General features: G+C 54.9%; 2 long non-coding RNA genes across 2 annotated transcripts; one reads left to right on the forward strand and one right to left on the reverse strand.

Annotated features, from left to right (window-relative positions):
* The first annotated feature begins 9304 nt into the window (after positions 1-9304).
* LOC111734250 lies at positions 9305-10674 on the forward strand. Its single transcript, XR_002778388.1, has 2 exons — positions 9305-9371; positions 10119-10674. It is a non-coding gene; the product is annotated as an uncharacterized LOC111734250 (long non-coding RNA).
* Positions 10018-13885, reverse strand: LOC111734251. Its single transcript, XR_002778389.1, has 2 exons — positions 13499-13885; positions 10018-13308 (listed from the first exon to the last, which is right to left on the reverse strand). It is a non-coding gene; the product is annotated as an uncharacterized LOC111734251 (long non-coding RNA).
* Between the last annotated feature and the right edge of the window lie 765 nt (positions 13886-14650).

Here is a 14650-nt window from a genome sequence, read left to right on the forward strand (position 1 = left end):
GACTCGAAGAGCAAGGCTGGGCGACCTCTGTGGGCGGCACCCACGGCAGCTCGCACATGGCAGTGAGCAGGAAGAGCCTGCTTTTCTCCAGCTAGTCACCGGGGCTTTTGCTCTGCGGCCTGCCTGACCGTACAGCCTCCGGGACCACAGCACCTGCTAACCTGCTCTCACGCCTGCTGGCCACTCTGTCCTGTCTTGCCCACCAGTGGAACCCTATCACCTATAGTAGCGCCTGGCACACAGTGGGACCCAACAGATACGAGGCCGGCCCAAAGGTCCATCCATGAAGCCTGCCTGGAAGCACAACGGCCGCCAGGCTCTGCACAGGCCAAACAGCAAGCACTAGTCACTACCTCATCGAAATAACAGGACTGTGTCATGAATGCTCCTGGCTGGGACACTGAAGTCAGGTCAAGATGGCAATAAGAAAAAAAACTTCAAATTTACTTTCATGTGGCTACATGTTACTATGAAAGCTATTAAAAATAACGATAACGAACTACATAAAAATGCTTTCAGGTTAGATCCTAAAGAAGGCTCATGACTCCAAAGACAGCGAGAGTCCTCCCTCTCCCTCCCCCTCCCCCTCACTAGGACCTGACGCCCCAGCAAAGCCCCTACTCCGGTCACCCCACCCTCAGCACGCTGCCGGGGGACCCAGAGCGCAGCACTAGGAGGCTTGGTGCCTGGGCCTCACCTCCCCGTCCCTGCTCAGGGTCTCCCAGCTTGGCCTCACACCCAGAGCTATCCCTCTGCTGTCGCTGGGTGCCCGAGGGGCACACAGTGCGTCCCGGGCACGCGCTGGGTGAACGAGCGAGCCCACTCGCCGACACGGCCCAGACTGACGACGGCCAGCTCCACTGCCGAGCTCACTCCCAATTTTCACGGCTTCAACTAAGGATCTGCACGGCCGTGTGAGTGAGATGCAGTGCTGTCCACCTCCACGTCATACCACAGCCCGCCAGACGGCCACCGCCTCGTCCCGCGGGGGTCGCACCGCAGGGCTCGGTCTGGGTGAAAGCCGCCGCCGCTCCTCCTTCCTCGCCTTGGACGCGGCTCAAGCGGCTGGTGTCTCCGTCAGGAATCGGGGCGACCGTGCCCTCCCACCCGCCCGGCTCCCCATGCCGCTGCCCGGAACCCTCCGGAGGCTCAGAGCCGGAGGCCAGGGGCACCTGCCTCGCCCCACCCAGGAGCCCGCCGGCCGCCAGGGCGCCGTCCTGGACCCCGCGCCCGCTGTGCCCGCGCCCCGACACCTGCACGCACTGGAGGGCCGCGTCGCCTGCCTCACGCCTGTCCTTGAATGTCCGCGACCCAGCGACGCACGCACGCATGCACGCACACACGTACGCACATACGCATGCGCGCACGTCCGCACGCACCCATGTACACCCATAGACTCACGCACGCGCCCATGGACGCACACACGTTCGCACGCACGCGCGCGCACTGCGTCACCACGCCGTCTCCCGGAACTCAGAATTCACTCGGTCACTGCCTCTCCCCGCCCTGCGTCAGCCACGCGCTGGCAACCGTACGACTTCAACGCTCGGGCTGAATGACAGAGTTGAGAGAATGTGCCCAAAGATGAGAAAAGACCCAACATCCCACTAACAGGGGTCGGAAAAAGCACACGACTGAGACAACACCTTACCACGCGGAGTGGACGCCGGGCGGGAGCACGCGGGCTCACCGCACCTCTCTCCACTGTCTGCAGGCGACACTCCGGAACCCGGAGGCATAGGCGCGAACCTCCACGGCATGGAAGCCCGGTGCTGAGCAGCGCGGGGAACGGCCCTGTCTAACCAGGCTCAGCACGCCAGGGGCGCAAGAAAGGGTCCTGACGGTTCTGCAAGGAGGTCCCCACGCCGGGACGGAAATCAGACAGCATCAGGCAGAATTCTCGTTAGCGCAACTGAATTCTACAGGTCTAAGAAGCAATCCGTTCAAAGTTCTGAGGAAAAAATGACTTCAACGTAGAATTCTGTGTCCCCTCAAACTATGAGCTAAGTATAAGTGGGAGCCACGGCGCTTTCAGAGCTCTCAGGAAATGTGCTCACTCATTCAGAAATGCCTACTGGGCACCTTTCATGTGCCACGCGTGCTCACATGTGTTCACGGAGCTCCCGGTCCAGCTGTGAGGAGACATGACAAACGCATCAGCCAAGAGTGGCCAGCGTGCTGAAGAAAGCACATCAAGGCAGAGCACGGAGGCGGGGTGGGGAGACGAGGAGGGCAGAGGCTCAGATGCCATCCCTGAGAACTTGGAACGTGAGACCGTAACGTCAGGCGATGTACGGAAAAGGGGAGGCGAAATTAGAACTAAGCCAGGTAACAGACCGCATTTAAATAATCACACTGGTTTTCGACTCGGATTCAACCTTTAGAGAAGCATGAAAAACATGCCACCAAAGGGGCTGTTGGACCTCGTGACTCCGCTGGTCGGGGGCCCCTGCAGACATGCGCCTCCACAAGAAAGGCTGACTTACGTGGAAGCACAGTCAGCAGGCTCACAGGAGCCTGAAAAGCATGGGTTTCAGAACCACATTGGACCGGTGACTCCTTGCTCCCTCCTCTTCCCCATTTTGATCAGGATTGCTGGCCTCTGCTGTCCCCCGCCTGTCCTGCTGTGCTCAGGAGCTAGAAAGGCGACCTATCTCTCCAGGTTCACAGGTGCCCAGGAGCTGCACCTCAATGATCACAGTGACCAGATGGTCACTAAGGGGCTGAGAAGCTGGACCAAGCTGATGCTGCAGTGGGACGAGACCCTGGGGCCCGGAGTCATGGGGATACGGCAGAGGGCCCCACAACTCGGGGCCCCGGTGTACCACACCTCCACCCTTGTGCACCTAGCTACTGCTCCAAAGGGGCTTTTGAGGATCTCATTAAGATCCCGAATCAACAGACCTTAACAAGGCGAGCAAGTCACTGGTGGCCTAACCAAATCACATGGTCTTTCAAAGCAGAGTTTCTTCTAGTTGGTGACAGAGCAACATGCTATGTCAGATGCCCACAGCCCCAGGGGCAAAGAACTGAGGAGCTTCTAAGAGCCGAGAGCAGTCCCCACGCTCGGAAGAGGACTGGAGTCCAGACAAGAGCCACAGCCCGGCAGACAGGCCATTTCAGCCTCTGAGACCCTGAACGGAGGAGCTAGCCGCACTGTGCTGGCCTTCTGACCCCGGAACTGGGACTGAGTGCACGTCCTTTTAAGCTACCAAGTTTGTGGCAATTTGTTAAGTAGCAATAAAACATGAATACAATAGTATTTAGAAAAATGGCAGCCACTAGCCTAAGAAAGAGTCAGTTTCCCAAGCACAGAAAACAGCGCGGCCACCAACGCTGGCAACGCTTTTGTTAGGCAACCCCTCTCCTAATCCTGGAGACGAGAGACAGGCTAGTCAACAAGTGGCAGATGCCGGAGCCCAGTAGTACAGGCTGAATTTGGCCCCCCAAATTCATGTGTTGAGTTGAAGCACTACTTCCCATCTCTAAATAAGGCCTTTGGGAGGCAGTTAGGTTTAGATTTGTCTGGGTGGAGCACACAGCGAGAAGGCAGCCATGTGGTCTGCAGGCCAGGAAGCTGGTCCTCACCAGGAACCAAACCGACCCGCGTCTTGATCTTGGACTTCAGCCTCCAATGAGTGTGAAATGAATGCCTGCTGTTTAAAGCAGCCAGCTCTGACATTTTGTTAAAGCACCTGTGCTGACGAACACACCCCTCTTCTGATTTCTACCCATTTTCTTCACCAGGCTGCCTTTAATGGAAGGCCAGGGAAATGAACTGCCTCTAGCTGTTCCCATCTCTATGGTGAGAAGGGCAGTCACTTTACTTGACAGCAAAAGTCATATTTCCATTAACAATTTCAAACACTGCCTACCCACGACTCTTTAATAAGGTCCGCTAAAAGCACCCAAGGCAGCAGGAGTGGGTCTCACCGTGTGCCTGGGAAAACGAAGTGGCCTGCAGACACCACCGCATCAGAAATGGCACAGAGGACCCGACAACTCGCCCGCGTACAGGAGACAGGGTGACCCTCCAAGACAAGGGCATGACTCCTGGGCTCCCTGACGGTCTGCGCGCCCTGGGACTCGGTCCAGCCCACAGGGCCCTGGAGCCCGCAGCTCCAGAGGTGTGGCCAGCAGCACCGACCCAAGTAATGCCGAAGCTCGATGGCATGTCCCTAAACGGCACGACATGAAACACTCGACAGCTCCTGTGAAGCGGTCTGCCAAACCCTGCACCTGACCCAGCCTCTCCCTTGCTCCCTTCAGGCAAAGGCATACCCAGGGAACACGCACAGGTAGACGATGCAGTGCGTGAAGGAGCGGAACATGCAGACGAGGGGTCTCGAAAAGCCAACGCCAGGGGGGAAGTGGGGAGCCCAAAATGAAAAGACACGAAGGGGGCATGACCCGCTATGTCACGCCAAGAACCCGCCTTAGTCTGGTAAGTGGAAGACATTCTTGAGACAACTGGGCAGGTTTGAAAATGGACAGGATTTAGCTAATATGTGAAATAAGTGCCCACTCCCAGGTGTGACAATGATGCTGCCATTGTGTGGAGACCACGCTACTCCTAGGACCTGCGTGCTGAGTGGCCCACGGACTGCGGCTGGCTGTCTGCAGACACTTTCAGGTGATTCGACGACAATGAATATGCATGAAGGAAAGAGATGAAGCAAGTGTGGTCAAACTCACTGGCCTGGGGGAGGGAGTCAGGGTGCCCACTGGAAAATTCTGTCAGCTTTTCTCCACCATTCTTTTCTCCCGCAAATGAAACTTGGGTAAAAAAGTATATGCAAATCATGCAAAATAAAAAAAGAGGAAGGTTAGCCCTCCTCTTCCCCTCACTTCCCAGCCGTACCTGCATCTGTGCCTTGCCCGCCACGTGCCCGCCCCACGCCCACCCTCCATGCCCAACCCCATGCCCTCGCCCGTGCTTCCTCGGCATGCACAACGCCTTCAGAACAGGGCAGGAAAGGCATCCATGAAGATTTCAGTTAGTCTTCCAGCCAGGCCCCACTGAGAATCAGAAGATGTAGCAGCTGACAAGACCACCACAGGACCCCAGGTTAGCAGGGGGGCTTCAAGGTCGGCTGACAGCTCTCTATTGTTCGCATATTTCTTTCTAAACATCTGGAATCTACTGTTAATGTAGCGAAGTCCAAAAAATATTGATATATTTGCAAAAACATCCAATTAACCTCCACTCTCTAAATTCACCTCTATATTAGAAGTTTTCTTCAAAAAACCAATCGCCCTAACAGTTTTTAAGAACTATAGTTTCTAGTGTGTTGTAGTTCTCATCAATGAAATTCTGCTTAATTCAATGGACAGTCTGAAAAGGCATCTCAGCAAGGCGCACCCCTTGGCCCTCTCGGCATGTGCTAAGCGCCCCATCAGTGCTGTGTCGTTTTGTCCCTCATATAATTCAGTTCCGCAGGGAGAAGCTTGACAGAGCAGAAAGCACAGCCTTGTTACTTTCAAAGGCCTCAGCTTGTGGACTAAAGAACAGTTCCATTATTTGAAGCACAACCAATCATGCGCCGTTTTCGCAACAGTAACAGCAGATATCAGAAGGGTAATAAGAAACTATTCTCAAACCTCAGCATATTTCAATAGTAAGAGAAAAAGTACATTCTCAACTTCAAGTTCGATTCCGCCATCAACCAAAGTTCCAAGTGAAATAACAAACCCTGCCATTTAATAAAGAGCAGCAGTACAGACCAAAACAAACCTCACTTTCTAATCTAACCCAAAAGCCTTAACAGGTAATCCCAAGCACAGCAAAGGGCCCTGCCTCCTGCTAGCAGGGCGGAACCTGGGCGGGTCCAGAGAGAGCCAGGCAGCAGGAAGGGAAGCCTCCCTTGGGTGGGGCTCCTGGGACAAGTCCTTCAGGGAGACCTCCTTTAGTGGGTGCCCTTCACAGCCCTGTGCTACGGACTCTGGCCCAGAATGCCAAAAAGAGGCACGGCATCGGAGCCCAGGCACACGGGGGGCACACAGGTTCTGGGAGCATAACTTCTTTACAAGGATCAGATATCCCAAACAGTTCTGGACCTCAGACCTTTAAAAAACTTCTTACAAAGGTCAGTGTATAATTTCTGGAGCAAAATCATTGGCAGCTATCAAAGAATTCTACATTACTGACACATACCCCTGAGATTTAATTTGCAGGGGCTGTAGGTTAATTCCTAAAAATCTTTCCTACTTGCAATTTATCTTCCCTCCCGTGTAAGCTCCAAGTAGCATAATAGTTTCAGTCACCGCGGTGACATCGGAGGTACCTATACAACTAAAAGGACAACTGAACTACTGCAGCCTCAAACTTAATCCTCTACTCTGTACACAGTTCTGTTAATCCACCTACAGGTACTTTTCAGGTACAGGCCCTCATTACTGAAGCCATTAAGACAGCCCCAGTGACCCTCACCCCCTCCCAGTACACACGCCCTATGCAGTTGCTCCCCCTCAAGTGTGGGCTGGGCCTGGTTCTAACAAACAGAATATGGCAAAAGGGATGAATGTCACTGCCAAGATGAGGTCATGAAGACTGGCCGACTGGCTACCTCTGAGCTGCCCTGTGGAGAGCCCCACGTAGAAGGGTCCCGCGTGCAAAGGGACTGACACCTCACGTGTGAGCCTGGAAGCTGGCCTGGCAGTGGAGCCTTCGCACAAGACTCAGGCCCCATGGCAGCCTGCCTGCAGCCCGTGAGACCCTGAGCAGGGGACCTGGACTAACCGTGCCCAGACGCCTGACCCACAGAAACTGGGGGGTAACAACTCATGCTTAAGGCACTAAATTTTGGGCTGATTTGTTGGACAGCAATATATAATACAACTATCCAGCACACTCACGCCTTTAAAAATCCAAAAATTAGACTCTAAGGAGTTTAACCAAACTGAATGGCCAGTTTTACAAGTCCTTCCCAAAACTTCACAAAGCAAATTACATTTTAAAAAAAGTAAAGTGCATGTTTAAAAAGAGTCAGAAGCAGCACTGAGTGAGAAGTGTGGTTACATTTGGCACATAAAGGGACGACTACTTGGGGACTCCATTTGGTTAAGATTTGGTCCTACGATACATTAAACTGAAATCCTACGGTGCTTTCTCCTAAGTAACCAAGAGAGGTTGCCGCACGAAATGAAACACTGAACTGACTAGTTCAAGTATCTCTCTTGGGAGTCCACACAGCTCAGAGTTTTAGATTTATACCTCAGCCTACTGCCCAACTTCTGGAGAAGTTTGCAAGCCTGACACCAATTCTAAAAGTGTTCCTGCCTTTCATTTGCTCGTTTCTGCACGCGCGTTCGCGCCTTGCTGACCTCGAGCCAGGCAGCCCGTTCTGGGGGCCCTGCACCCTCTCGTACTCCTCCAGCAGCACCTCACTGGGCACCCCTGGAACCCAGCCCAGCCACGGAGCAGCACACGACACACCTCACATTTTCATAACCAATTCGGAATTACAGAAAAACGCAGGCAAGTTCTAGATGCAAGTCTGAGGTAAAGGTTTCAGAGAAGCAAAGGCCTCATCCCAAGGTCCTTTAGCGTTTTCCTGTCCTGGAGTGGAGAAGGGGCCTGAGTCACTCACCTGACATGCACCCTCACCTGTTCCAACTTTCCTGCACCAGGCCCACACTTCCGGCCTGAACCCCACCCCACCTAGAACCTCTCCGACACTGAAAACACCTCCAGACTTAGGATGGAGGGTACACCTACACAACTTTGAGAATGGGGCTTGTTTGGTGACACCACCAGATGGGGAGAAACAGTTGAAGGTGCCAGACACTGACCACGGGACCAAATGGAGAACAGAGTAGGGGACAGCTTTCCGGGACTGGGAGTAGACACAGTGCTGGCCTAGGAGCCAGTGTGGACGAGGAGTCCCCTTGAATCCCCAACCCTGCTTCACGTCTGCCTCCAGGTCCCAGCCTCGTGGCATCTGCTGCAGGCAGGAAGGTCTGTGAGGCTGGCCCTGGTGCTCACGTTAGGGTAACCAGGGGCCTCTTGGAAGGGGGGATGCACCTGTGGGCCAGGTGACCAGGATCCCTGGTGTCCCAAAGCCTTCATAGTGGTGGGGGAGGGGTCCAGTGAAGTGGGCTGGGGAGATTCTGGGACCCTCTGGATCCTGCCCCAGATACCCAACTTTGGGGGCCTAGCTTGGGTCCCAGCACTCCTCACAGTCCACTCTTGTGGCCTGGGCACTTCTCTGCCCCTTTTTCAGGAGTCCTGGTGTCCCTGAAGACCTGTCTCCAAGTTCCAGCTCTTACCAGGATCCCGGCCTTCCGAGAGCCTACCCTCCCTCACAGTCCTGCCCCAACACTGCCACCCTCTGAAGGGACTTACACGGGGGTCCTGGTCATCCCTGAAGCCTGGGCCATGGAGCGTGCCCTGTCTCATGGCACAGTCCCAGGGTCCAGCCTTCCCAGTTGAGCCATCCCAGGGTCCTGGCCCGTCCTGAGGTCTGACCCGCCCCAGTGACAGGACTCAGGGTCTGACCAGTCTTGGGGTCTCAACCCTCCTTGGTAACCTGTACTAGTTTTGGACCCTACTCGATGACCCTTCCTAGCGTTGGACGCTCCTCAGTGCCCTGTCTCAGGGTCCAGCGCTTTCTGGTCTCTGCCTGCTGGCGAGTGCCGGGGTCGGGCCCTGCCCGGTGGCTCGTCCTGGGATCCGGTACTCCCTGGTCCCTCCTCGGTGACCCATTGCTGGGTCCGGCCCTCCCCGGTGACCAGTTCGGAGGTCCGGTCCTCCCCTGTGGTCCGTCCAGGGTCCTGGCCTCCCTAGGGCCCACTGAGCGGTGGCGGGGCTCCGCGGCCCTGGGGGACGAGGGGCGCAGGGGCACGGGCCGGGCTTCGGAGCCTCCCGGGCCCGGAGACGCGCCGAGGCCGCGGCCTGAGGAGCGGGCGCCGCGGGCCAGGACGGGCGGGGGGCGGACTCACTGACCTGCCGTCTCGGCTGCGGACGAGCGGGGCGCACGCGGGGGCAGCGCCGGAAGGGGGAGGGGGCGCCGCTCCCTCCGGGTCCCCCTCAAGAGCAGGAGAAAAAACCCGTCCGGAGTTTAAAACAAAGAGGCGGAAATGCCCGAGCGGAGCCGAGCGCCGAGTCGGGGGCGCCGCACTTGGAGCATGCGCGTTGCGCGGCCCGGCTCCCACCCCGCAGCCGGGCGGGGGCGGGGCCTCGTGATTGGGGGCGGGGCGTAGTCGGAGGGCGCAGGCGCATTCGGCCAGGACCCCTGCCCGGGCGTCTGGAGAGAGGAGGGCTCTAGGGGCGGGGCCTGGGACGGGATGTGGTCAGAGAGTGTGGGTGGAGACAGAAAGGGACATGGACAGAAGGAGCGTCGAGTCCGGGCTCTGCTGAAGGACCCGGTTGGGTGCGTGTGACCTACAAGGAGTCGAGGAGGCCAGGCCAGAGAATGGGCCTTCTGGAGGCGGGGCCTTGGGGAGGCAAAGCCGGGAGGGGCGGGGCCAGGAGGGGCGGGGCGGGGCCCGGGGCCGGGCGCTGCGCCAGCCGCCTGGAGGCCTGTGGACCCCGGACCCTGCACGCAGCTCACGCTGAGCTGTGCTCCTGGACGAGGGTTTCCTCTGCCACAGGCGGCGTGCTTACATGATGTCCTTGCTGGGAGCTAGCACCAAGTGCCCGCCGTGCACTAGTCAGGGGCCTGCCTCGGGGCTCGCGGACAATGGGCAGCAAGGCTGACCCCACAACTCGTCCGAGTGTCCACCTTTGGGCAAGCGCAGCCCTGGAGCTGTAAGCAGTGACCCTGACATCCTGCCCTGGTGGGGCCCACACTGTGTGTGGGTGGAACAACAACATAGGGGAATCTAAATGTGGTTTCATGTGGGGAATAAGCATGGGGAGGCAGTGAGAATCCGGAGTCAGTTACAGTAGGGTGGATGGGAACGGAAGGGACACAGAGGGAGCCAGCCACCTTGCAAATATCTGTAACCAAAGAGTGCGATACTTTGATTCTAAAAACTACATTAAAGAAGACCGAAATAAATGGAAAGACATCCATATTCACGGATCGCAGACAATATTGTTGATGTTAATAATATTCCCAAATTTGATCAATAAATTAAACAGAATCCGTATTGAAACCCAGTTGGTTTCTCTGCAGAAATTGCCATGCTGATCTTAAAATTCATATGGACATTCAAGGCACCCAGAATAGCCAAGACAATCTTGATAAAGAAGAACAAAGTTGGAGGACTCCCATTTCCCGATTTTAGAAATTACTACAAAGCTACAATAATCAAGATAGTGTGGTACTGGCATACGGACAGACATATAGATCAATGAATTAGAGTTGAAAGTCCAGAAATAAACTCTCATATTTATGATCAACTGATTTTCAAGAAAGGTGCTAAGACAATTCAATGGAGAAAGAAGCCTTTTCAACAAATAGTGCTGGGAAAACTGAATGTTCACATTTAGAAGAATGAGATTGGACTCTTACCATACGATATATACAAAAATTAACTCAAATGGATCAAAGGCCTAAATATAAAAGCTCCAGCTATTAAATTCTCAAGAAAACAGAAGCATAAATCTTTTTGACCTGGGATTGGGCAATGGATACAAGGTTTTTTTTGGGGGGGTGCTGCAATATTTCAGAATTGATCGTAGAGAAGTTTGCACATGTTTGTAAATATATTCAAATCTATTGAATTGTACACATTAAGTGGGTGAATCGTATGATATGAATATTGTATCTCAACAAAGCTGTTATTTTAAAAAGGCAATTACAAAGAAACTACAAAACATTTAGAACTGATAAAAAATGAAAGTACTACACGTTTATCCCTATAGGTAAAATATAAAATTAGATAACTAACATAAATACACACACAGGTATACATAAATATTTCACACCGTACAGAAAACGTATTTATCTCAAAAGCACAAGTGAAAAATTAGATACCCTCTCCCACCATACATATGAAAACAATGAGATATCTATTTCATGCAATATACAAAATATTAGATATTCAACTTACAGCACACACACATAAATGGATACTCCTCACTGTACACACTCACAAAAGACACCCATTTCCAATATATGACAGAAAAATTTGGTACCTATCTCATACCATACACAAAATTTCATGCCACACAATAGAAAAATGAGGTAGTAATTTCAACTATATGGAGGAAAAAAGTTAGATACCCTCGCACTTTACACAAGTAGAAACACATGTCACACACGATACTTACTTTCTACCTCAGAACTCCATGCTAAAAGATTCACCGTGCCAAGTCGACCACAAATCATTAGACACCCATCTCAAAATACTTTTAAAGAATAGACTCTATCGGGAAGCAGTTCTCCGCAAATACCTTGTGTTTCTGTTGCCGCAAGTCCAGGTCCTCAGAGTGAGGTCGTCGGCAGCCACGTTCAGAGCGTTTGTGTGAGAAATCGCGGGGCAGACAGGAGAAGGGGGGACCGGCCCTCTCCCCAGAAAAGAACCCCAGTGTAGAGGGAAGGTTTCTCCCTGTAGGGCAAGACGAAGTGGTCCCCAGGAGTCCTGATTTCAGGGTCGTTCTTCTGCCTGTGCAGATGGCATCTGCATGCCCGTGGAGACTGGAGCTGGAGGGAACAGTTCAAGGCGCCACTGTGCCTGCGAGTGACATGCTCTTTGCCTCTGGCCCGGGGCCCGTGTGCCCTGCGTGTGCTGTGCAGGAGGTGGCGGTAGGCACCCCTGCTAGTTTGCAAGGAGAGCAAAATCGAGACCCTTCCCAGACCCTTCCCAGTTTCTGACTTGACACACACACATTTCACAACAGAAACACACGAAGTGGACGCCCTTCATACACGACACGCCAGAGTGGACACCACACGCGACACGCCAGAGAATTAGATGCCCATTCTTTCACATTCAGAGGGAAAAATTAGATGACCATTTCACCAATATATATACACAGAAGCCAGAGACCCATCTCACACCACACCTACAAAAAGCCAGATGGCCATACACGACACACCCTGGACACACGAGGTGCCCATCTCGTACCAGACGCAGACACAAAACAGGAGAACAGCAGGACATGCACAATGCTGGGTCTCCGCCACCCTCTCCCTGTCTCCCTCACTGTCACAGACTGGACACGACATCGCACCATGCCCACCTCCCCCCCACACACACACGTGGAACAATCGGCTCTTCCTACGTCTTTAACAGGCTGACTAGGTCTGAGCAGTAGGGATGGGATGGGACTTTGGAGTTCTCAGCAATCTGGGGCCCAGCCATGTGTGGCCACAGCTCTGGGTATGTGTGACCCTGGCGCTGGCCTTCCCCAGATGATGACAGAGGGGGGCAGAGGAGCGGCGGCCCCAAGGGCTTCTCTCTGCTAGGGGCCAGTCGAGTGAGGCCTCCTTGAGCAGCATCGCTCGCCATGGACGTGGGCTCACGTCCCAGTGCGGGTGGTCAGCAGCTGTCAGTGGAAGGTTCCCTGATTGCCCCTGTTCAGGTGAGGACAGAGTCACAGCACCGTTTCTGAGGAGCGTGGGAGCCCGGACTCGGATGGCCGACTCAGCACCTTGCCCAGGCTGTGCAGGGCGCGTGGGCCTTCGGCGGCCTGGAGGGCAGCAGTGGCAGCAGCGCCAGTCACGCGCGTGGACACGGGGGCAAGTGTACCTCTGGAACCAGGTCCGAAGGCTCTGGGCCAGGACATGGGGGGGCACCCAGTGGAAAATGTGCAGACAGGGCAGAGGGAGTGCCTGGAGGAGCACAGGCGGAACGGTCACCCGCCGCACGTGCTTCTGTGCTCAGCCACCACATGTGCCAGCTTCGGGTGTGGGCACTCGGGTGTGGACAGACCCAGCTCCTGATATCCGCTTGAGAGGAGCAGATCAAAACTTAGGAAAAACCAGGGGACTGTACGGGGCCGAGACCACCTCCCCATATGAGGTGAGGCTTCCTCCCTCACGTCATCCACGGCGAAGCAAGTGTTGCCTTAGGTCCAGGCGCTTCCCTCGGAGCAGGATACTGTTTAGGGAAGACGCATTAGCCTGGAAAAGCCCTAATTAATGTTGGCTTGGGATGCCTGTAGGAGTACATGTTTGGTTAAGTAAAGGGGAGATGAAGAAATTGAAAGACAGATTTCGTCATAATTTTGTGTGTCGAATGGGACCCTAAACAAGTCTCTAGAGGTAATTTTGAAAAGCAAGCTGCGGGTATCTTTCATTAGGAGAGCTCTCAAAGACGTCTTCAGACGTGCTGGGCTGGCAGGGTTCCGGCGGGTTCTGGTGGGTTCCGGGCTTGGTGTGATACTTCCCTGGATGGTATCACACCTGGATTCAACACCTGCATGTGAGCGTGGAAAAGGTCATTGTTGCCAGGTGAATGGGCTTTTCAGATCATGTGAGCTTTAAAAACTAAACTTCTGATTTTGAGATATAGATTCAAATGCAATTGTGAGAAATAATAGATTCCTTGTGCGGCTTGCCCATTCGCCCCGTGATAACATCCTGCCAAGCACATGTGGAGGACTCACAGCCACGACACCAACGCTGACGCAGCCCATGGGCCTGTTTCTGCTTCTCGCAAGCTTCACCTGTGCTCACTGGTGTGCGTGTACTTAGCGCCACACGACGGTATCGCATGTGCAGGGTCGCACATCTGTGTTTCTGCGTGCCTGTTGTTGGTGGACAGACATGCCATCGATTGTCGCGTGTTGCCTCACATCCTGTAACCTTGCTAAGCTGCCTCAGCACGAGGGTCAGAGGTGGAGAGGAGCGAAAACAAGGCCTAGCATCCTGTCCACTTATGTCCACCCCAAGGACGTCACACACGACCTCAGGAGGCAGCAGGGAGGGGAAGTGTCCAGGTGGATTGCTGGGTGGGGAGGAAGCTGGAGAGGAGGCCACCGGCCCGCAGAGGTGCCTGGGGAAGAGAGACAAGCTGACACCCCTCCTCTCTGCCTCCCAGCCCACAGGTCTCGCCTCCTCAAACCGGCAGAAACCTGTGTCTCTTCCTCTGCCTCAGCTGCTTCCTCAACTGGAAACAGCACCCGGGGTGGGGAGGCCGCCTGCCCACTGCCTGGCCCCAGGCTCAGCGCTGGGCACTGCCCTTTCCAGGGGCCAAGGCACAGCCTGGCCCGCCCTCTTCCTCCTGTGCCTGCGCGCCTCTGCCCCTCGAATCTAGAACAGTCATTAGACTCTGCCACACGCGCTGGTTCCTGCTTCCTGCCGGGCAGAGTCTAATGACTGTTCTGGATTCGAGGCTCTTAGAAAACTGACCCCAGCCTCCTCTTCCAGGCTGGCGGCCTGTCTGTTCCCGTGACTTGTGAGGACGTCAGGAATTGGGGCTCGGAGGTAGCGAAGGTGACTCTTCCACAGTCCTTTCAGGCAATTTGGACCCTCTGCTGGGCAGTGACTTCGCAGCGCCCTCTCCTGCAGCCACCCGCGTGGGCGTGTCCACCGCAGGGGCCGCACAGAGGCCGTGACGCGGCTTGGCTCACACGAGGCTGCGCTAGCCCGGTTTTTGTGGCAGACACTTCCCTTCCCGCCGATGGGGTGGGGTCTAACTTCACAACGGGTCCCTTTCCTACCTGGTGGTGCCGTAACAACCCGTCCCTCGGGGCGGGGACTGACCCCGCGCCCCGCCCCGCGCGCCCCGCCCCGCGCGCCCCGGCACTGCCCTTTCC

This window comes from Pteropus vampyrus, unplaced genomic scaffold (genome assembly GCF_000151845.1).
Source record: "Pteropus vampyrus isolate Shadow unplaced genomic scaffold, Pvam_2.0 Scaffold903, whole genome shotgun sequence".
Lineage (NCBI taxonomy): Eukaryota > Metazoa > Chordata > Mammalia > Chiroptera > Pteropodidae > Pteropus > Pteropus vampyrus.